The following is a 21,557-nucleotide window of genomic DNA, read 5'->3' on the forward strand; positions in this document are numbered from 1 at the left end:
ATGTTCCTTGCAGGCTGGGCTGTGGGGCAGGGGTGGTGCAGGAAGCAGCAGGGTGGGGTGTTCATTTGGCCATTCTGTGTTAGGATCTAAATGCTTCCCTCTGGAAAGCTCTGCCAGAATTGCATTCCTGGTGATTGACAGATCTGTGTCTGCATTATTGCAGCGTCTGGGACACGTTTTCCAGAGGAGAGCACTGTTCCCCTGACATGGGAAGGTGTGAAACAAGCTGCTTGGCTCAGGCTGGCTCCACACCCTGCCTCAGCAAGCCACAAACATTGACATTTTCACACGGTGAAAGCCTGCCAGCCCTCCCCGTAGTGTTTTGGAGAGGGAAGAATTGATCAAGAAGTTGATTACTTTGTTGGGAGCTACCAGAGGAGCTGCAGACAGTGAGCACAGGACTGTGAGACTGGGAGGAATCCTGTAGGTACAGACAATTCCATTAAGAGCTGCAAAAGACCCAAAAATGTCTTTGCTGCTGTTCCTCTGCCTGAGTAGATGGGATGTCAGGAGCTGGGGATGCTCGGTGCCAGCTTTGCAGTGGGAAGGCAGAGGGGAACCATGAGTTTGCTGAAGGATGTTCAAACCTCCCTTTGTCATGGTAATGAAGCAGTGCCCGGGCACCACAGGCTGCCAACCTCTGCAGAGCTTCCTCTTGTTCTCCTTCTGAATGTTTGGAGAAAAAGAGAGACCCTGGGCACAGAGTGACAGGCAGCCCAGGCTGAGGCACATCAATAACTGTGTGGGTACCAGGAGAGAGCCCCTGCATGACCTGGCTTGCAGATTTTCCTTCTTTTACAGTTTAACCTTTTGTTAAAGTTCCATGGGAAAAAAAAAAAAAAAAAAAAAAAAAAAGGAAAATAGGAATCCTGAGGTATTTTATGGCTGTGGCTCAGCTCAGCCCAGGGCTCTGGTTCTTGGGTTGGATGAGGAGCTGCTGCCTCCATCCCTTAGGAAAGGGAAATAAATCCCATGTGCTCAGTGCTCTTGGACATGCCAAGGACAGCCTGGCAGCTCCATGTGCCAATGGAAAGGTATGGACTGCTGGAGCAGGGAGGGGAGGACGACACCAAGGCTTTTTGGGATGGGCCTTCCTATCAGATTGGCTCTTTTGGTTTTGATTTTTCCCTATTTGCTGCTCTGAAAGGCTCTTGTAAAAGGAAGTTCCATGGTTTAGTCCTTCAGATAACAACCTGCTGGATGGGGCACAGCTACCAAGTGTCACTCCCATGACAGGAGTCATTAAACGGTGCTGTAGGCTTGCATCTGGTTTAATGTAGTTTTTTAATTATCTTCCTTTCAATAGAAGGTTGATTTCAGTTAGTTGGTACACTCTGAGGTGAGCAGAGGAGGAGGAACGTGTTGCTATTGAACGTGTCCTCACACAAAGGCTTAATCTGACCTGGCAGGATCTCCTTGGGCAAAGTCTGATGGACTTGGAGACAGAGTTTGCCTGGGAAAGGTTTGTGGCCCTGGCAGGGGGGGTGGAAGAGCTGCTGGGTTATTTAAAGCAGGTCTAACACTTTTTTTTCTCCCCCCCATTTTGCCTGTCTTTGCAGTTTTTGTTGCCATTGGAGACCTGCTGCAGTTTTGGGAGGTCAAGGGAAGATTGGACTGAGTCCTCCAGTTGTGATCTGGGCTGGGGCAGCCATGCATGTGTGCTGTTATTTGGATTTATTAAATTGGTCCAGATCTTTACATAAGGTGCTTAAGTGAAAGTCCACAATTCAGGATGTAAGATAAGAGGGGGAACAGATGTCACAGATGACCATGGAAGTTCCAACACTCTCCTGGCTGCTGTGCATTTATTAAAGATTTGCCCAGTCTGGTTCCCTTGCAAATGTTTACCACAAGACTAACTGTGCATTCTAATAGGGCAACAAGATTTTCATCTTTTCTTTTTTTTTTTTTTATTAATTTGATTCCATTTTTCCTGCTAAAAGCCCTCCATGCTGGTTTTTCTGCTTGATGTTTACACCTTTCAAGCACATCCTGCTACACATCTCATCCAGCTAAGCTGTGCTCTTGCTTAGAGCTGGACGTATTCAAATCTTTTGATCTTCCCAGAGAAATTTTCCCCTTCAAACCTTTAAACATTTTTTTGTTGTTTTCTTTGTACTCTGTTCGATTTGTCAATGTCTTCTCTGATAATGAGGTGTCCAGAAGTGAATACATTATTCCATTTATGGATTAATTACATCTGTGGAGAGAGGAGACTGGAACATCCTGCTATGTGAGATGTGTTCTGCCTCTGGAACCAAACTGTCCTTTTAGCTGCCACATCCTTCTGCAATTCCATCTGGAGCTGCCTGGCCCCTGCCTTTCCAGGTGCCTCTGGGGCTGGGTGCATCCCCAGCAGCTCCTTCTCGGAGTGTCCTGTGGTTTGGTGATATCACCTCATTTCCAGCTCTGTTTTCTCCAGAAGGAGAAAAATCTCGGTGTGATTTTTGGCATCTCCTTGCAGATGTGGCAGTTTTGGGAGGGTCTCCTCAGGAGGGCAGGGGGATTTCTTGAGCTGGTCCTTCCCAAATTTGTGATGTCCCAGGCAATCAAAGCAAGACTCCTTCTCTTTGTATTTATTTTTCCTGTCTAATCCCGCAATACATTTCGCTGCATAGTAGGTGAAACTTAATAAACTGCGTTTTTTTCCTCTCCCACATCGTTAACAAAGCTGTTAAAATTAAATCTAGCACGGATCCTTGTGATTCCTTGGCTGTTTTCTCCACCTCCTTTGTTTCCAGTTGGCCTTGCAGGTGCTAAATCCTAATCCCTTCCAAAGTTGAGAGAATTGAGGGCTGCTCAGATTTTTGCAGGATTTTTGCTTTTAATTTTAGGATTGACTCTGCAAAATGCTCCTGTTAGCCACGTGGCATTGCCATTCTTCTTTTCCTTAAATAAATAGTTTGTGCTAACTGACTGTGCCTGACAAGGTATTCTCTGCAAGACTCTACTTGCAGCTTGCTGAGCTGCTCTCTGCAACAGATAATTTTATTTTTTTTTTAATGTTCTCCCCATTCTTTTGCTAGGAATAGAACTTAATTGCATCCATCCATTTAAGTAATTTCCAGAATTAGGTATTAGCCTTATGTTTTGCAGGAATTTGTTAGATTTCCCTTTTAAAAAATGTTTCTTTACAAATAACAACACTTGATTTCCTTGGTTAATTGCACAGATTGAGTGATTTGGCAAATGTCTGCATTTTCCAGATACTCCCTTTTCCCCTCCTTTGGTGGAAGCTATTTTTGTAAACTCACCATCCCTCTGATAGCACAGGCATCTTTCCTTAATTTACTTTTGAAGACAAATTTAATAAAGGAATTCCCCTTCTTAGCCATATTGGAATCATTCCTTTTTATCTTTTATTAATTCCCCCACTTCTTCTTAACCAGGTTTTCGTGTGGATGTTTATAAATAAGTCCTGCCTCATTCCTTAATCCTTTTGTCCAGCGTTAACTCAGACTGTATTTTATTGTTCCCATTTAATTGGCTCTGTAGGAATTAAATGTCCATGTGGTACTTGCTTGTTCTCATCCTTGTACAAAATCAGATTTTTCTTACTACTCAGCTCTTAGGAAAGCAGTGAATGCTTAAATGCTGTGGGCTTGGGGAGGATCTCTGCTTGTAGGGTTTTGGGTTTTGGTTTTTTTTTTGTTTATTTTTATTTTAACAATATTGTATTAATCATGGTGTTCTCCTGAAGTTTCCAAGTGGCCTCTTTTCAGCACGGGGGGAATTTATGGTCTCCCTTTGATTGTCCTTAAGGATGCTGGTGGTGCCTCACCTGGAAAGACACTGGGAAAGTCTTACAGGAATGGAGCTGGACTTTTCCAGTGCAAAGGAAGCAAACAGCCTGCTTTACCTGAGCTCTCACCATTTGTGGCCACTGGTCCCAAATTTTACTGATGAGAAGTTAAGATCCAATTGAACTCTCCAACACCTGCAATGCAAAATTATACCCTGGATAAATTCAGCCTAACTTGGAACTGCTCTCAGTCACTTCAAATCCTCTGCAATGGGTTGGGCTGGGAATGCGTTTTGTTTTTTTTAACTTCTCATTATTTTTCAATCTACATTTGGATTTGCAGCCAAAGGCTACAGCCTCTTGCAGTTGATTTTTTCAGTGCTGATAACTCAACACAATAATTTAGTCAACCTGATCTTCCCTGTTGAATTTCAGCTTATTGGCATTATAATTAATTTTGACATGTAACACCACCCCTCCAACTTTCACTCCCAAATCTATTAATGCGTAATGATGAAAAGTATGTGCTGTGCATAATATTGTTTGGGAGTTATGGATCTTACATCCTTGTTGTTGGGGAGTAAAAGAGCATTAATGCATTAATTCCTGCTGGCTGATGGCTGGAGATGTGCTGAAGTTTCTTACTTGGTGGTGACAGCTTCTCTCAGTCTAAACCAGGAAGGTTAGAGGTGAATTTTATTAAAACTTCATAAAATCATAGAATGCTTTGGGTTGGGAGGGACCTTAAAGCTCATGTCATTCCAGCAGGGAATGAGGGACACCTTCCACTATCCCAGGTTGCTCCAAGCCCCGTCCAGCCTGGCCTTGGACACTTCCAGGGATCCTTTGGAATCCCTCTGAGCCAACTTTCTTCACTTCAGAATCTTCCTGCAGTGTGCTAATCAATTATAAAACCCTGGGCTCAATGACATCACACCCAGCCTCGTGGCGTTTATAGGACTGCAGCTTTTCCTGCTCAGTTTTCATCAATTCACAAAACCTGATGGTGGCCATTGGTCACAAAAAACCCTCCCAAGAAGCCCCACCTCTGCCATGAGTGATTCCATCATCACGTGTGGTTGGATTTCATTTTGCTGCTGCACTTAGTGAAACTCAGGAGCGAATGCCCAGGAGGAATTAAGCTATAAAGACAAAGAACGTTCAAAGCAATTAGCAGAAATTTAACAAAGTAGATGAAAATCGAATTTCCGACCCGGCTGCACGGTGCTGCTGCTGGGTGGGTGTTTCCAGGAGGGAAAAAATGTTTTATCCTGGCTCCTGTGTGCTGGGAGAGGACAGGAAAAGCTGGACAGGGACTTGGGACAAGGGATGGAGGGACAGGACGCAGGGAATGGGTTCCTCATCCCAGAGGGCAGGGTTAGATGGGATTTTGGGCAGGAATTGTGCCCTGGGAGGATGAGGATGCCCTGGCACAGGGTGTCCAGAGAAGCTGTGGCTGTCCCTGGATCCCTGGAAGTGTCCAAGGCCAGGCTGGACAGGGCTTGGGGCACCCTGGGACGGTGGGAGGTGTCCCTGCCCATGGCAGATCAAGATGGTTTTTAAGGTCCCTCCAACCCAAACCATTCTGTCATTTTATGAAGCCCTTCAGCCTCGGGATGTTGGAACCCTGGTCATTGAGAACACAGTGAAAATTCTGGGAAATTCACATTTTCATGACAGAGAGTCTTTTTATTTGCTTCATTTTTTCATGTTACTGTCATGCCAGTGCGTTTGATGGAGATGCCAGTTTCTGACTGTCCTTGGGTTTGAGTTTTGGGGATTTTTTTTTTTTTTTTTTTTTGCTTTCCCCTGTCCTTTATTAAAGGGAAATAGGCAGATTGTGCTGCCTGGGGAGCAAAACCAAACAGCTGGCATGGTTTGAGATGAGGAGAGGAGGAAACAAGAGCACAGGAGTGCTTGGAGAGACAGGGAGCAAACATTTAGGGGCAAACCAGTTTCACTTTATTCTGCAAACAAAATGGAAGCATTAGCAGAAGGGGCATGACTGATCTGCTGAGGGCTGGGGTGATGGGCTCAGAGCTTTTCAAAATAAGCATTTTGAGAGTGCCCTGTCCTTGGTGTGCACTGAAGAGCCACTCCAGCCCTGGCGGGCTCTGGGAGATGCTGAGGTGGAAGAGATTCTCATTATTTCTTCTAACAGCAATATATTATAACCCCATTGTTATCAGCACTGCTGCACTGGAACACTCGCTGAAAGGAAATCAAGATTGAAAAGGACCAAGATGAAGCAAAAATACTTTGGCTGAGTTCAGTTTGGGGGGCCTGGGAGGAGGGTGGGGAGCTGCAGATGGGTGCTGTGCAAACCCAGAGAAGCCTTGGGAAGGGATGGCAGAGAAGCAAAAGCTGCACCTGAGCAGGGGCCAGCTCGGGTGGGTCCTGTCCCACCCCTGCTGGGGTGGCTGGGAGGGTTGGGGCTGCAGGAGACAGTGGGATTTAGGTCACTGGTGGGGATGGGACTCAGCTGAGAGAGGGGGGAGATGAGTGGGGGTCTCTGTGGTGGGATTGTATCCCCACCCAACCTGGGTGATGGGCTGAATCTTTCAATCTGTGACAGTTGTGGAGGAGATGGAGACCCTTGGATGGTTGTAGAGCTCCTGATTCCCAAATACCAGTGGGGGTCTGGGCACACCTGGACGTGTGCAGTGGCACCAAGGTCATTGTAAGAAACAACTGGGAGGAAGAGGAGGAGGAGGAGTTGTGGAGGTGAGGGGATGTCTTTGCACAGCCTTGGAGCTTGGGCAGTTGTGCTTTGTGGTCACTGTCCTTTGCTGTGGCCTGTGCAGGATCCCTGGGAATGACCACAGCCCCCATTCCCAGTCCCCCTGTGCTGCTGGGAGTGAGGAGGAGCAGAAATCAGGAGTGAGGTCTGGTCTGGGAAGAAGGAGGGCTGGGGGAAAGGTGCTTTTCAGTTCTTATTTCTGAGTCAATTGGTATTAAAAGAAATATATTACCCCAAGTTTTGGCCATGGCAGTAATTGCTGAGTGATCTCTCCCTGTCCTTCCCTCAACCCACAAATCTTTTATTCTATTTTCTCTCCCATATCCAGCTGGAGAGGGCAGGGATGGAGTGGCTGAGTGCCCACCTGGGGTCCAGCAGAGGTAAATCCAGCAGAGTGTGCCAGTGCTCCTTCCTCTCCATACAAACTTTGGAGATGAGAAATGAAAATTCCCTTTGGAAATGGTTTTCCAAACCTCCTGGTAGACACCAGGGTTCTCAGCCTGGCTGGGAGCTGCTGCTGCTGAGCAGCCTTTCTCCAAAACCTGCCGAATTATGGGTATTGTGAGTTTAATGTAAAGGTGTCAGGTATCTCTGAAGAGAAATTAAGAGAACGTCAAAGGTAAAAACTAAACAAAAGGGCAGACACAAAAAGGCTGTAAATGAGGTGGAAATTGCAGGCAAATAGACAATAGAAGAAAGTTTAAGTAGCAATTTGTACTCCTTTGCACAAGGAAATGCACTTCATTTTTAATAATAATAATAAAAAAAAAATTCTTGGAGGATGCTGCACTTCTAAATACGGAGCTAAATATACCCTGGAAGAACCAAAACTGGTTTTTGTGCAGGCGCTCCGAAAACCGCGCACGCAGCAAAACAAAAGTGAGGAGTGATTGACAGAGTTAATCTGTCCTTAATAAATGTTTTATTTAAATATTCATTTTCCTCATTTGCATTAATTCCTTGCTCCAGGCTGGCTCTCAGTACTGTACCTTTTCCTGGGTCCTCAGGATCTCCAGCTGTCCTGGGTCTGTGGCAGCTCCCAGGGCTGAGCCTTCCCAAGGGCGTGGAAGTTGGGAAAGATCATTTTCTCCTTGAAATAAGAGCCCAACATTTTTCCTCTCACTTCACGTGAGATAAAAGGAGCAAAAAGGACAAAAACCTTGCGAGGTGAGAGCTGCTGGTTCATGATGATGATGATGACAGAGCAGAGGAAGAGATGGATGCACTTCCAAAATATTCCTCACAGTTTTTCAAAGGGAAAAAAAGGATGATTTTTTTTTTCTGGCTGTCCTGGTGTGATCTCTCCCAGTTAGGGAATTCTGGAGTTGGCTGGAGCTGAGGCAGTTCGTGTGTCCCCTGGGAATGTCTCCCTGTGAACTGATGCTTGAAGCATCAGGAGTTAACTCAGCACCCACAGAAGTCCATGGAAATCCATAATCCTCCAAGTGGGGCTAAGGTGGTTGTTTTCCATGCAAAGAACTGCTGGATTAGATGAAATGCCCATCAAAACTGCAGCTGCCAGGGATTTGGAGGGTGGTGCTAATTAAGGGATGTTTGTATTTGGTTTGCATGTCAGCAGGAGAAGGAGGAACAATTTCTTCCTTCCCTTCCCCATCCCTAATCCCTGTGTGAGCCACACCAGGACAGCTCCCATGCTCCCGAGGATGACTCTGGTGGCACTGGCAGAGCTGGCAGAGCTGCTGTGCTTGGGATGTGCTCCCCAGCCCAGGGGAAGGGGGATTTTTCCAGGTGGATTAGGAGGATGCAAAGTCAGCAGTGCCTGGTGCCTGTTGTGGTGTGGGCTTGGAGTGACACCAGAAAAAAGGGGATCAGTGAAGAACTTCACCCACTTTGTCTCAAACATCTCAGACCTGCCAAAATTTGTCTCGGGTTGAAAAGACAGGTGTCTGCTAAGGAAGGCAGGAGCCTCTTGAAATTAAAACTGTAAACTCCTTTCCTCTGAGTTACTATAATTTTGAAATTAAGGGGCTCTCAGGCAAAGATGTGAGAACAGGAATAACAGTTCTTTACTAGGAAAATTAAAATAAAAATACAGTAATAAAAAAACAACAAAACCACTGCCAGAGTCAGAATCCAAGCTGACACCTTGGTGGCCAGGGTGTTGGTGCAGTCCCATTAAATGGTGGCTGCATCCTCCTGCAGTGACAGATGTGGTTCTGTTGAAGCAATCATTTTCCTCTAAAGATCCAGTGGTGTAGATGAGCCTTGGTTTTTGTCTGGGATCTGGGCTTGGCCAGGCCTTTACCTGTTTTTGCACCCCCAGGCAGGGCGTGGATCTGATTCCTCCTCACCAACTCCAGATGTACAAATTTCTTTAATCTCACTGCTCTCAATGGGAAATTTGTGACTGCCTCCTCCTCATTGCTGCCAGCTCTGAAACATTTCACTGGGATAATGTCTGTGACACGAGGGCTTCCTCCACACCTCCTGCTTCTGTGGCTCCAAATCCCCCCTAAATGAGTCCCTGGGACAAGCCCTTATCTTTCCACGGGGATTTTGTGGAATAGATTTGGTAGAACTGGGGAGCTGAGGATAAACACAAAATATTTCTGTGTAGTAGCACGGAGATCTTGATTGAGGTGAGAAATCAGTAGCATAAATAAGGTTAAGTGCTGAATTGAAAAGAAAGCCTGGGAAAATGTCAGTATCTTCTCTCTAAAAGAAAACAAAATTAAATGACCCCACCAAACCCCACCTGATCTATGTAAGTACTTGAGCTGGAATATCCACAATTCCTTCCGTGCCTGTGCAGAGCTTCAGGTGCTCTTTAAAGCTCACATTGCTTGTTTGTATGTGAATTAGTGATAGGATTTCTGGGCTGCTTGTAAGAAATGAGGCAGAATTTGTTTCAAAGATCTAATGTCTGTCTGCAGCCAGCAGAGCATCTCTGTCCTGCCTGGAATGAGGCTCTGTCAGCTGTGGCTGTGTTTCCTTCAAGAGATGCCATCACCATCAAAGATACCCACTATAAATGATTCTGAATGTGTGGATTTTTTGCTTTACAGCTATTTCTGCATATCCAGGATATTAAAGGGAATGTGTTTTCCTTGAAGGAGGTAGTTTGTATGTTGGAGTTCTTAGAACATGTGCAGAGTGCATTTGTTTTATCTCAATTTATCTTATTTTGCCCATTTGTGTTTGTTTATGGGTTGGTTTTGGTTTGGTGGTTTTTTTGTCAATCAGGTTTAATGCTGAAAGCCATTTATAGAACTGAATAATGCAAAAGTGACTCCTGAGTGATGATAAATGCTTGGAGGAGAAGGGATCTCATGTTGGTTTAGCCATGGGTGCCCCACAATGAGCAGGACAGCTGGATGATGCCACCTGTGGCTAACCCTGCTGCCTGCTCTTCTTCTCCAGATGAAAATCATCTGGAGAAGATCTGGGAATGATGATGATGATGATGATGATAATGATAATTTAGATGGAACAACAAGGTGTCCCTTGTTGGGGGTTGGAATTACATGATCTTCGTGGTCCCTTCCAACCCAAACCATTCTGGGGTTCTAAAATCCCTTCTTAGAGATGTGGGGAGCAGATGCACTCAATAAAAAGCAGCCTGTAAAGCTGTGGGTTTGTTTGGTTCATCACTTTGTGTGTGTGTGTGTGTTAACAGAGGCTCAGGGCTGCCACGGTCGTTTTCAGAATTCAGCAGGTTCCTTTCTGCTGCTGTGGAATGAGTCAGTACAGTTCCTGCTTTGATTTACAAAATTGGGTTTGAACTTCTTTGAAACCATTATGCAAAATCAATTTTTAACATAGCAGAGCAAGGAGGTACAAAGCCTCCCTTGTTCTCCACTTGTGAACTCTTTGGATGAGCGAGCACTGTATAAACAAGACTTAAACAGCATCAGGGGGGAAGGGCTTTAGGAGAGAATCATGGAATAGTTTGGGTCAGAGGGGACCTTAAAGCTCATCTTGTCCCACGGGCCAGGACACCTTCCACTACCCCAGCCTGCTCCAAACGCTGTCCTTGAAAAGTTTCAGAGGTCCAGGGGCATCCCCACCCTCCCAGGGAAGAGTTTCTATCTAATATTTAACCCCAATTCCCCCTCTTTCAGTTTGAACCCATCACCTTTGTCCTGTCACTCCAGTTCCTGATGCAGAGTCCCTCCCCAGCTCTCCTGCAGCCCCTTTAGGTGCTGGAAATGTCTGTGGGATTTCTCCAGGCTCACCAGCCCCAGCTTTCTCAGCCCTCTCCGTGTGGAGCAGAGTTTTGCTCTGTTTGTGGCTCCAGCAGGATTCAGGATCCCTCCACCCTGGTATTTGGGGTTTTTGGGTCTCTCCCCCCCAGCCCAGCCCAGCTGCAGAGCTGTCAAGGCATCAGATGAATCACCCCTGTGATGTTTGGGATTTCTGGCAACATTAGCTTTGGGCAATCATCCAAATCTGCCAAGGCACTGATAGTAATGAATGGGAAGCTCACGTGGTTCCACATGGAAAGCAGGGCAGCAAAAGTTTTAAGGTGACTCCATGTGGAGACAGGCAGGCCTCCATTTGCCCTTTTCCCTCCTCTTCTTTTCCCAAATCCGTGCTGTCCCACTGTCTGGCTTGTGAATCAGCCTTGCTGTGGGCTGGGGAGGGGAGAAACCCCTTACAAAACCACTGCATAGGAATTCCAGGCAGTATTTCAGGCTGCTCAAATCCTCACAAAATTCCAGGTTTTTTCAGACCCATCCTTCTTGCCTGGTGCCCCTTTGGAGAGGCCAATTGCAGATCCTGTTTGTCATCCTCACCCTGGAGCTTCTGCCCCCAGCTCTCCAGGGAAGAACATCTGACAAAGAACATTTATAAGCTTTATGACTTTAATTAAAACTCGGAGAATGAGGCCTTCCAGAAAACTTCACTGGCACTTTTAAAGGGCCACATCACTGAGTCCTGACCCCATTATTGTTTTTCTTCTCTTCTGGGGGAAAAAAAAAAAAAAAAAAAAAAAAGGAAATTTGGTCTGTTTTACTCCTGAAGTGAAAAAAGGGCATGTGGCATGTATACTTGCCCTAATTTTAGTTTGTAAAACCAAAAGATAAGCATAAAAGTTAACTGCAAAATAACTAGAGTTAGGGAGGGAGATGAGCAGGGAAATTTCAATCTTCCTAAAAATCTCCTTTAGGATAAAAAAAAAAAGATTCTCCTGCAAGATTTGGGCAATTTGCTACATGATAAGTCTCATTGCCAAGGAGTTGAGGATATTCCTGAAACAATAATCCAGAGCTGAGAAATGGAGAAAAGGAGGCTCAGGTGGGACCTTCTGGTTCTGCACAGGAGGGGACAGCTGTGGGGACAGGGACAGGAGGAGAGGAAACAGCCTCAAGTTGTGCCAGGGGAGGTTTAGGTTGGATAATTGGGAAAATTTCCTCATGGAAAGGTTTGTCCAGCTGCCCAGGGCAGAGGTGGAGTCCCCACCCCTGGAGGGATTTAAAGCCATGTGGATGTGGCACTTGGGGACAGGGGTGAGTGGTGGCCTTGGCAGTGCTGGACTGGATCATCTCAGAGGGATTTTGCAGCCTGAATGATCCTGGGATTCCTGAAGGGCCTGGGGTCAGAGCTGTGCTCCTCCTGCCTGTGCTGTCACACGGTGTTTGGGTATTTCTGGCTTGTTTTTTGTTCCTTGGGCTGTTCCTGCCTCTGCAGACCCCATTCTTTGGGAACAGCCCCATAACTGAGCTGCTGGGACCTTCACTTTGTTGGGAAAACATGGTTCTGTTTTCAGCCAAAACGGCAACTTCTTTCTAATCCCCTTCCAGCTTGAGAGGGAGCACCTGAATTTGCTGATAATCTGTGATTATTCCGTGCTAATCTTGCCATTGTAGAGGATGGCTCTGCTTGACACTCAGCAGATGAGTTAATTATTTTCCTTTATATCCTCTGCCCTCCAGGCCAAACTTCCCAGCAGCTTTTGGTCCATCTTTGTTACCTTCACCGTTCAACATGGATTAATTCTCAATGCTCCCCTTGTCTGTCTAGGCAAGATTGTTCAACATCTCCCCCAAAACCATCATTTTCTGTTCCTTGGGCAGCATCTTTACCAGATAAATCACCACTGCCTGGTTATTTTGCATGTGGGATGTGTGGTGCCCTTTGGAGTAAGCAGCCCAAGCTAAATCCCAGGATAAGGCTTGGCACAAAAGCTCAGGGTTACAAGCAAACAGGAGAAAATCACTGGAACCTCACAGTGTTGCCAGTGCTGGAATATATGTTAAAAAAAAAAAAATTCAAAATGCTGCACTGAACTACTTAGTTCTGAGCCAGGATCCCAAAATAACCACCTTTCAGTTGGTAAAATAAATTATCAAAGTCTTTCAGATCCAAATGTAATGCTTGGGCAAATTAATCCATTGTTGTATTGTTATAGTGCTCTAATCATATTTTTATATATCCCAGGAGCTGGAACTAAGAAGCATTTTGCTGTCAGTGCAAACACAATAATAAGAATAGTCTTAACAAAGTGACGTGCACTTAGTTGACTTTCTGAAATACATTTCAGCGGAAATTACAGATGCTTTTTTACTTTTCATTATCATTAAGGTCCAAATAACTTCCTTGTATTGAAACCCAGGTTTACTTTATCTGCTTTAATAATTATATTGAGGCTCATTATGGACACCTTGTTTGTAATTCTGGCTTTTCTTATTGAATTCTGAATGTGTTATTACAAAAGTATGTACTTTAACAGATGGAGTATATTATGGCAACGTTTAGTTCCAGTTGATCTTTTCTAAAGAGCATGCTGAATGATCTTGGGCTAAATACATCTAGCTGTTGGGATTTTTTTGGTTTTGTTTTTTTGGGGTTTTTTTGGTTTTTTTTCCCCTAATGATGGCATTTTCCAGGCTGCTTGGGGGAAAGCAGAAAGCCAGAAATGCCACTGGATTGAGCAGGGCAGCAGCTGGAAAAGGTGGGACAGTGAAGATGTGGTGATGAGGAAGAGGTGTGGAAGCTGCATCAAAGGCAGGGGAGAGTTCTCCAAGAAAATATCATAGCTGATGTCAAGGTTGTCTCATTTGCCAGTGGGATATTGCTTTAATGGTGTTCTTTTTTCCTCTCCAGTTTACATAATGAGATCAAGCTAATTAAACCATGTCTAGCTCTGGGAAAAGATCAAAATGTGAGCTTTTTTTATTGCACTTTATTAAAACCTTCACCCTGTAATGGAGGATTATAGGAAGTGCTTTGCTACCAGTGCATCTTGCTCATCCCTGAAAAATGCAGCTCCTCTTTTCTTACCTTGGTTTTAATTGTTTTTTTTCTCCAAGCTGATCATATTTTGGGAACTTTCAGAAGGTGCACAACTGGTGGGGCTGGGTAGATCAGGTAAAGGAGTAACAAAAAGTGGATTATTACTTATAATGCAGTGAGGTGCTTTATGCAAAAGCCAGCAACAATAAAACCTTCTGAAAAGTGTTTATTTCTGTAGAGTTGTGGAGGAGTGGCTTAACCCGGTTTATTCAGCACATTCCTTGTCCCAAACAGCTGGCTGGGAGGACACTCAGGGGTCTCCCTGGACTGAAGAATGGTTTTTTCACAGCCTCCTTATATTTGAATGTATTTTTTTTTCTCCTCCAATTTTGCATTCCTCAAAAAAAAAAAAATTACAACACAAAAAACCAAAATCAAACCAAAACAAAAAGAAATGAAAGGGAATGAAAATATGGTAGTTTTTGTTGAGGTTAAATGCAAATAAGGACTCACTTGGGGATGGTGGTGCCTGGTTGCCCTCTCTGCTGTGACAGCAGCTCCAGGTGTGCTCTTGGATGACAGAATGGTTTAAGAATGGTTTTTTCACAGCCTCCTTACTTTTGAATGTATTTTTTCCCATCCTATTTTGCATTCCTCAGAAAAACAACAACAACAACAAAAAAAAACCCAAAACAAAAACAACAAAAAATCCAACAACAACAAAAAACCCAACAAAAAAACCAAAAAAATCCCCAATAAACCCAAAAAGGAATGAAAATATGATAATTTGTGTTGAGGTTAAATGCAAATAAAGACTCACGTGGGGATGGTGGTGCCTGGTTGCCCTCCCTGCTGTGACAGCAGCTCCAGGTGTGCTCTTGGGTGACCACAAGGGTGGCTGATGTCTCACTGAGGATTCAGCACTGCAGGGTCACAGGTGAGTCCCCCCAGGTGTCAACACCTGTGAGTGTGCCTTGGTGGCATTTCTGTCACCTTGGTGGCATTTCTGTCACCTTGCCAGGGCCAGGACAGGAGGTTTTCTGGGCTGCTCTTGAGGCAAGGAGCTCTTGGCAACATGGATGTCTGACTGTACGAGATCATCCCAATTCCATTTCGGGCTGGAATGATTTCAGGGGCATCAGGAGGCAGCGAGGGCTCTCCCAGGCCTCCTCCCCTTGCAGAGCAGGGAGGTTCAGGTGTTCATTTCTCCTCCAGAGGGGGGGCACAGCTGATGGGGCTGGGCTGAATTGCAGATGCCTTTGTGGTCCCACCCAATTCCCCAATTTCTCTGTTTGGAGCCTTTTTGGTGACTTGGAGGGAAAGGAGCGGGGGGAAAGAAGGGAAGCTTTTTTTGAGGCATTGTCCCCAGCTGACAGGGTGGCAGTGTAGCTGTGCTCTGCCAGCTCCTCCTCATCCTGCCAGAGCCCCACGGAGCCTGGCAAGGACTGGCATGTGCAGGGGTGTGGAGGGAGCAGAAAACACAGAAGAAAGTTTCCCTGCATCCTCAGAACAAGCTCCTTGGAAAATCAGAGCTTAGAGATAAGAAATGGCTGTGAAATGACCAATACAAAAGGATTTTAGCTTCCCCCCCTTGGTAGACCCTCTTATCTATCTCCAATATTAGTGGCTCATTCTCTTTTAGCATCCATAGGCCAGCTTTGAATGTGAAATCCCTCGGGGATTGGTTAGAAAGTAGAATTCCCTTGGTAATTGGTGCAAATTGTAAAACCCTCAAAAGATATAAAAACCCCTGTAAAACAATAGCCGTGGGTATATGTAGATAGGATGGATGCCTTCATAGAATAAACCATGGATTTGTGCCTCTCTGCATATCCTGGTTTCTTTTCCCCTCTGGTTTGAGAGCTCTCCACGAGCCAAATTCTCTCTGGGCAAGGCTGGGGAACGTGCTCTGTCACTGAGGGCTGCAGGAGCAGCCTCAGGGATCCCAAAGGGACCCCAAAAACCCCACCAGTGACACAGGGGGACCAGGATGTGTGTCCTGCAGGATTTCCCTGCATCAGTAACTGTCTCCTGATAAATAAATTGGCTCCACAGGGGTCAGCACGAGCCTCTCCATGCCCTGATGGGCTTTTAGATGCAGAATAACCGATGGTGGGTTGGGGGTTGGTTGTTTTTTCTTTTTTTTTTTTTTTTTTTAATCTGTGCGAGATCTTAAAATATATTAGGGTTAATGAAATCAGTGCAATTGGGAAGCAGTGCCTGTGATGGACAGATGGCCAAAAGCACTTGGAAGTACAAGTGGGTTTGCACCAGAAGGAGAGCTGGGATCTGGCTGATGGATGCCACGTGCCATGGGTGATGCAGGAGGAGGGAGCACCCTGAGCTCCCACCCTGCTGAGGTGCTGCTGGTTTGCTCCACCTCAAGGTCCCAATAAATTCCATCCCATCCCTGAAGGCAGCGTTTGAGCTCCCCAAGTAAAAATTTTTTTCTTTTAAAGAAAGCAGTTCCTTGTCATAATTAAAGATATATGTGTGCTTTCTTTTCCTGTTCGGCTCCAGCAGCCACTGAACACACTTAATAATGTTTTTTGCAGTATTTCGGTGGTATGAATGTACATGGAAATTACAGCAAGGCATCATTTTTTTAACAGCTGTGTTTAGTTGAATAACAGATTTAGAAAGTGCAGACTTTAATTAATCTGTGTTTTCTGCTGGGATTTCAGCACCATCTGATTTACTTTTCATGGCTGAAAAGTGTAATTGTAGTTTTTCCCTTTAGCTGCGAGTTTATCCTCCCAAGAAATCAATTTGGTTCTTCTTTTTCTTAAAGCAAACTCAATATCAAACTGATGGTACCTGGGATGCAATACAGGTAATGCCCTGGCTCGGGCTGCTGTGGAGTTGAGAACAAATATCTGTCAGATGGTTTGCCTGGAAATGCTGTTTTTCCTCTTCCCTGCCTTGCTGGGTATCACAGCAAGCATCCAAACCCCATCCCGTGCTCTGGGGCTGGAGGGCACTTGGGTGACTGCAAGGTCGGGACTGGTGTTGCTGGAGAAACCTGTGAGCACAAAGGATTTTTGTTACCTTTGATAGAGTTTTGTTAATTGGAATTATGCTAGGGAGACTCTCTGTGTGCTCAGAGGAAGTAAAACATGTTTGTGTGAGACTGTTGCTGTAACTCTGCAGATGATCCTCAAAAAATTCTTTTCCTGGAGGTGCTGGGGGATGCCTGGGGATGACAATCAGTGGTGGAAGCAGAGTCAGGGATGGGGAGCTGCAATGTTAAATTGCATTTCTCGTGCACTGCTGGTCACTCATTGCTCCATCGCTGTCAGGATCAGTTGTGAGTGTTGTGAACATGCAGAGGTTCTGTGGCTCTGGTTTGGGATTTTTCTTTTTAAAAAAATCCCCAAAATTTTAAATTTTCCTGTTGTGGAAATGTGTCCTTGCCCCACCTCTCCTTTTGCCCTGAGTCAAATTTCCCTAAGCTGAGATGAGGATTTGTGCCTGGGTGGTTGGAGTTGTTCAGCCAAGTGTCTGCTGGCTCTGGAGAATCCACAGAGGAATGAGTGTCCTTATCATCCAAATCCTGGTGTGGTTCAGCCTTTTCTTCCCTGGGAGGGTGGCACAAGGTGTCCAGAGCAGCTGTGGCAGTGCCCAAGGCCAGGTTGGACAGGGCTTGGAGCCACCTGGGACAGTGGAAGGTGTCCCTGCCATGGCAGGGGGTGGGACTGGGTGATCTTCAAGGTCCTTTCCCACCCAAACTATTCCATGATTCCATGGAGAAGGAAAGCTGCTTGGACCCTCTGTGAATAGTGGTGTGCTCCCAGCAGTGCTCATCATGAGCTGGGTTGGGCAGAAGGAAGTTTTTTACAAAATAAGGGCATTGCTTGCATTCTTGGAGAAGTCTGTGTAATTTTAGTTACTGTCAGATGTGCTTTGCCCCCCGTTTCTGTTTTCTGAGGTTGATGTGGGGTGTGATGTCTGAATGGCAGAAGGGAAGCAGCACTTTTAGAGTCCAAGTGGAATTTTAGGATGGCTGCTAATCTGAATAGGATTAAAAAAAAAAATCTTGATGGGCTTTAAAACTTATTTTAATTAAGGTTTTTCCTTTAATCTCACCAAAGCCCTGAATTAGCTCCTTCATTCTCCCACAAATACACACAGTCCCTGCTGGTATAGACACTCAACACATGGAGAGCTTCAGCTGGAGGGTCAAATCCAGATGGAGAAACACCCTGTGCCCAAAATGAATTAAAGCAGGGTTTGGGCAAAGTTTAAAAAGGCCAAATTACCTGCCTGGCCTGGAGGATGCTGGGATTCTCCAGTGGAGTCCTGTGCTTCCCAGCTTTATTGAAGAAATGGGAGTGGGAGAGCTGCTGTTACTGGCCTGTGGAGCTGTGGATTTGACAGGCTGGGTTTTTTTGCTTTCTAGAGGCTTGTCCAGACACTTGTGCCTTCTCGTGGTGCTGCACACCCTTGGATGGTTTTGCTCCACACCCTTGGATGGTTTTGGTCCAGTGATTTTTCTCCCTGGGCTTTGCCCCTGGAGGTTTGGGAGATGATGCTTGGTGGGAACTGGACACAGCAGGGTCCTGGACCAGGTCTCTGCCTGGGAGGTGATGCTGTGAGCTGCTGGGGTTTCCAGGACAGTCCTGGTGTGATTTCTGCTAGAACTGGCATATTCTGACACAACATTTTGACCTCGATGAATTGGTGGACAAATTGAACAGGGATTTTTTGAATAGCTCCACTCTGCAGCTCTTGTGCTGTGCCAGCTTTTGGCTGGGGCATCCCATTGGTGAGGGTCCCTCCCTGGAGAGCCATTTGGGACCACATGTCCCATCCTCTGTGGGGTGACCCAGGATTTAGCTGAGCCTCCCTGTACCACATCCCATTCCCACAGGAGCCCTGAGAGCATCTCTGGAGTGGCTGTTCCATGGGGTGACCTGGGATGCAGCTGATCGTCCCTGTGCCATGTCCCCATCCCACGGGAGCCCCGAGAGCATCCGTGGAGCTGTGGGGTGACCCCCTCTCTGCAAAGTTTGACCCAGGCACGGTGCCAGCCCGAAGGGAAGGCTGACAAGTAATCAGGAATCAAAGGAGCCACCTGCACTCCGCGGGGAGCCGCTCACCGGGTGGCGGGCGAGCGGTGCCAGCGCTCATCGCCGAGCCTTGTTCTCCATCCCTGCATCCCGGGGAGGCAGCACAGGAGGGGGCTGCTCTCTCCCCGGCTTCTCTGTGCCCTCAGCAGGGATTTTGAGAGGGATGTGAGGTGGGATCGTGGCTCTGTGGATGTGCCAGGACGCTGCTTGGTCAGGGGGAGAAGCAAGGGGGGTGTTGGGAGCCATGGGGTTGGGCTGGAGCATCTTTGGGGGTGTTGATGCTGCAGCACACGAGAGGGGACAGCTGAGCTGAGCTGGTCAATGTGTGAAATTCCCATTTCTTTGGCTGTGTGAACCCACAGGCTGCGCTGCCAGCAGATAGCCTGGGAGGAAAATCAGGCCTTTTAAAGAGCATTTTTATCCTCTGCTGGTTGGTAAGAATGGCCCTGGGCGGGTGGCGTGGTGTGCAGATGCCACTGTCACCCAGCCTGGAGCTGGCAGCACCCCATTCCCACTTCAAGGGGCAGACGGGATTTGTTTTGGAGAGGGAGAGCATGAGATGTGTGTGTGTGGCCACGTAATCACTCGGGTTTTCTGTGGAAGGAAAGCACATGAAAATCAGCACCCCACGCTGCCCCGTGCCTGCCACCTGCAGAAGGATCCAGCCCAACACATCCAGGTCTTGGTCTCGTATTAGGATGGGCCTTGATAAGATGTCTTTTAAACAGCAAGGGAAATTCACTCCTGCTGTTGTTCCAGGGGTGCAGCGGTGGATTCAGAGCAGTCCCTGCCCTCTCCCTGCTGTGACTGCGAGGCAAAGGGAAGCCGGGTCTGCAAAGTGCTGCGAGAGGAAACTCGCTCTTGCGAGGCTGGGCCAAAAAACGAAGGGTTTTTATAGCGTACAAATGTTACCTACAGCTATTTATACACCCTCCTCAAAGGCTATTTATACCCTTCCCTCCTTTTGCGCTGCTGGCTGGAGAATATCCTTCCATGCCATGTTTTCGGCAGCGTGGGATGTTCTTCAGCCGTCGCCCGGCTGCAGGGAGCGTCTGTTTCCCACATCATTCCCGGAGGAAGAGGGCGGTCCATGGGCTGCAGCCACTGGCCCTGAAGGCTCCGAAAGCAGGGCTGGCATCCTGGGTGCCAGGCTGACCAAGGGCAGAGAGGGATGGAATGCCCGAGAGGATCCAGTGGTAATGAAAGCCATGGGTCCGTGCAGCTGACGGGGGTGGCTCGTTGCACGGAGGGTCAGGAGTAAGTTTTCCCCCTCCTTTGCCCCATTGTGCAGTCGATCAGGAGCAGTGTGAGGTTATTTTATTGTTTCCAGGAGCGCCGGACCCAGGCTCCCTGCGGGAGGTCGCATGCTTGGCTTGCTGCATCATTGATCCAGCCTGCCAGAGAAATTCTTTATTCCTCTTAAATCTGGACTTGCACTTAGAAAGCAAACAATCCTTTAACGTTTCTGAGGCTGAAAGCAGAAAAACGAGTGGCTTTTGTCATCAGGGATGCTGTCTTTTTTGAGCGCTCTGGGAATCCAAGGGAATGTGCTACTCAACAAAGAGCAATTTTGTTTTTTAAAAAAAGGAAAGGGAAGGGATTGCGGCTTCCTGTGCTCTGGATAATTGGGGCTGTCTCCTCTGCAGCTACACGGCACTCCAGTGACTGAGTTTGGAAGTTGAATGGTTTTCAGGTTTCCCTCACTCACACCATGAAGTTTCCAGTTCAGTCTGTGCTGGCCAGCACTGGCGTGCTGAGTTTGGCAGCCACCCCTTCTTTCAGAGTCGTGGGATATTTGCTTATGACAGATAAACAAAAATATCTTCATTATCTCTGGAAAAATGCTGTGTCCTGTTGAGACATCATCGCCGTGCCCGAGATTGGTTTTGTTTTTAGAAATGCTGATGGAATGGCTTTTTGTGGGAGGCTTTCCCCAGAGGAGCCTCCAGGAGCAGAACCTGCTTTGCCTTGATCTGCTGCACTGGAATTTTGCCTTCCTGCAGCTGAGGTTGCCTCTGTCGCTGCCACTTTTTACAAGATGTTCTGGTGGTCCTGTGTGGATTAGCACTGTGCCTTGTGCCCCAGGGCTGGGGTGCAGAGGGGAAGGGGCTCCTGAGCTTTTCCAGCGCTGATGGGGCCAGGACAGCATTGATGCCACTTTGCAAACAGCATGAAATTGAGCTGTAGTGCTTCCTTTTCACTTGGTGCTTGGTTTTTCTTATCCCGAGCTGAACTTTTCCAGTGTTGCCTGGCGAGTTCTCTGTGCCACAGGCTCCGGCTCCCGGGTGCTGTCGATGGGGAGATGCTTGTGCAGTGTTTGTAAATCCTCCTCTGCTCCTTTCCCCTCGCCACTTCTGTTGTCCCTTTCTCCACAACCACGACAAGAAGGCGACTTTCTGTCATTATTCCGTGCAGAAAGAACCTTCCAACTCCTCCTGAACCTGCGAATGGATTTCTCAACCTCCAGCCCTCCGAGGTGTAAATGAGATGGGAGCGGGGGCTTTGCACAAATCCCACCTTCTCGCCAGCAGCCTGCTCCCTGCCTGCTTCATTTGACATTTTTCTCCACTAATAGGGATGATTTTTTTTTCTTCCAGAAATCCCCCCCCAAATTTGTTACCTGTCAGCTGTGCCAAGCTGGCTTTGGGGGGGTGCTGGTGCTGTGCAGCACCAGGGGCAGGGACCCCCAAATCCTGAACAATCGTGATGCACTGTGCAGCTTGGGCAAAGTGCATTTGTTGCCTTGGAAACAAATAGCAGCAGTGAACAACTCAATGAAATTTATGGAATCAACTTCAATAAATCTTGA

The 21,557-nt window shown here is 46.8% G+C and overlaps 1 protein-coding gene across 3 annotated transcripts in view; it reads left to right on the forward strand.

The window, feature by feature from the left end:
* NEXMIF (neurite extension and migration factor) overlaps window positions 1–21,557 on the forward strand; it is a 166,970-nt gene that overhangs the window by 83,527 nt on the left and 61,886 nt on the right. The window lies entirely within an intron of this gene.

Source organism: Sturnus vulgaris, chromosome 14 (assembly GCF_052056855.1).
Source record: "Sturnus vulgaris isolate bStuVul1 chromosome 14, bStuVul1.hap1, whole genome shotgun sequence".
In the NCBI taxonomy this organism is placed as follows: Eukaryota; Metazoa; Chordata; class Aves; order Passeriformes; family Sturnidae; genus Sturnus; species Sturnus vulgaris.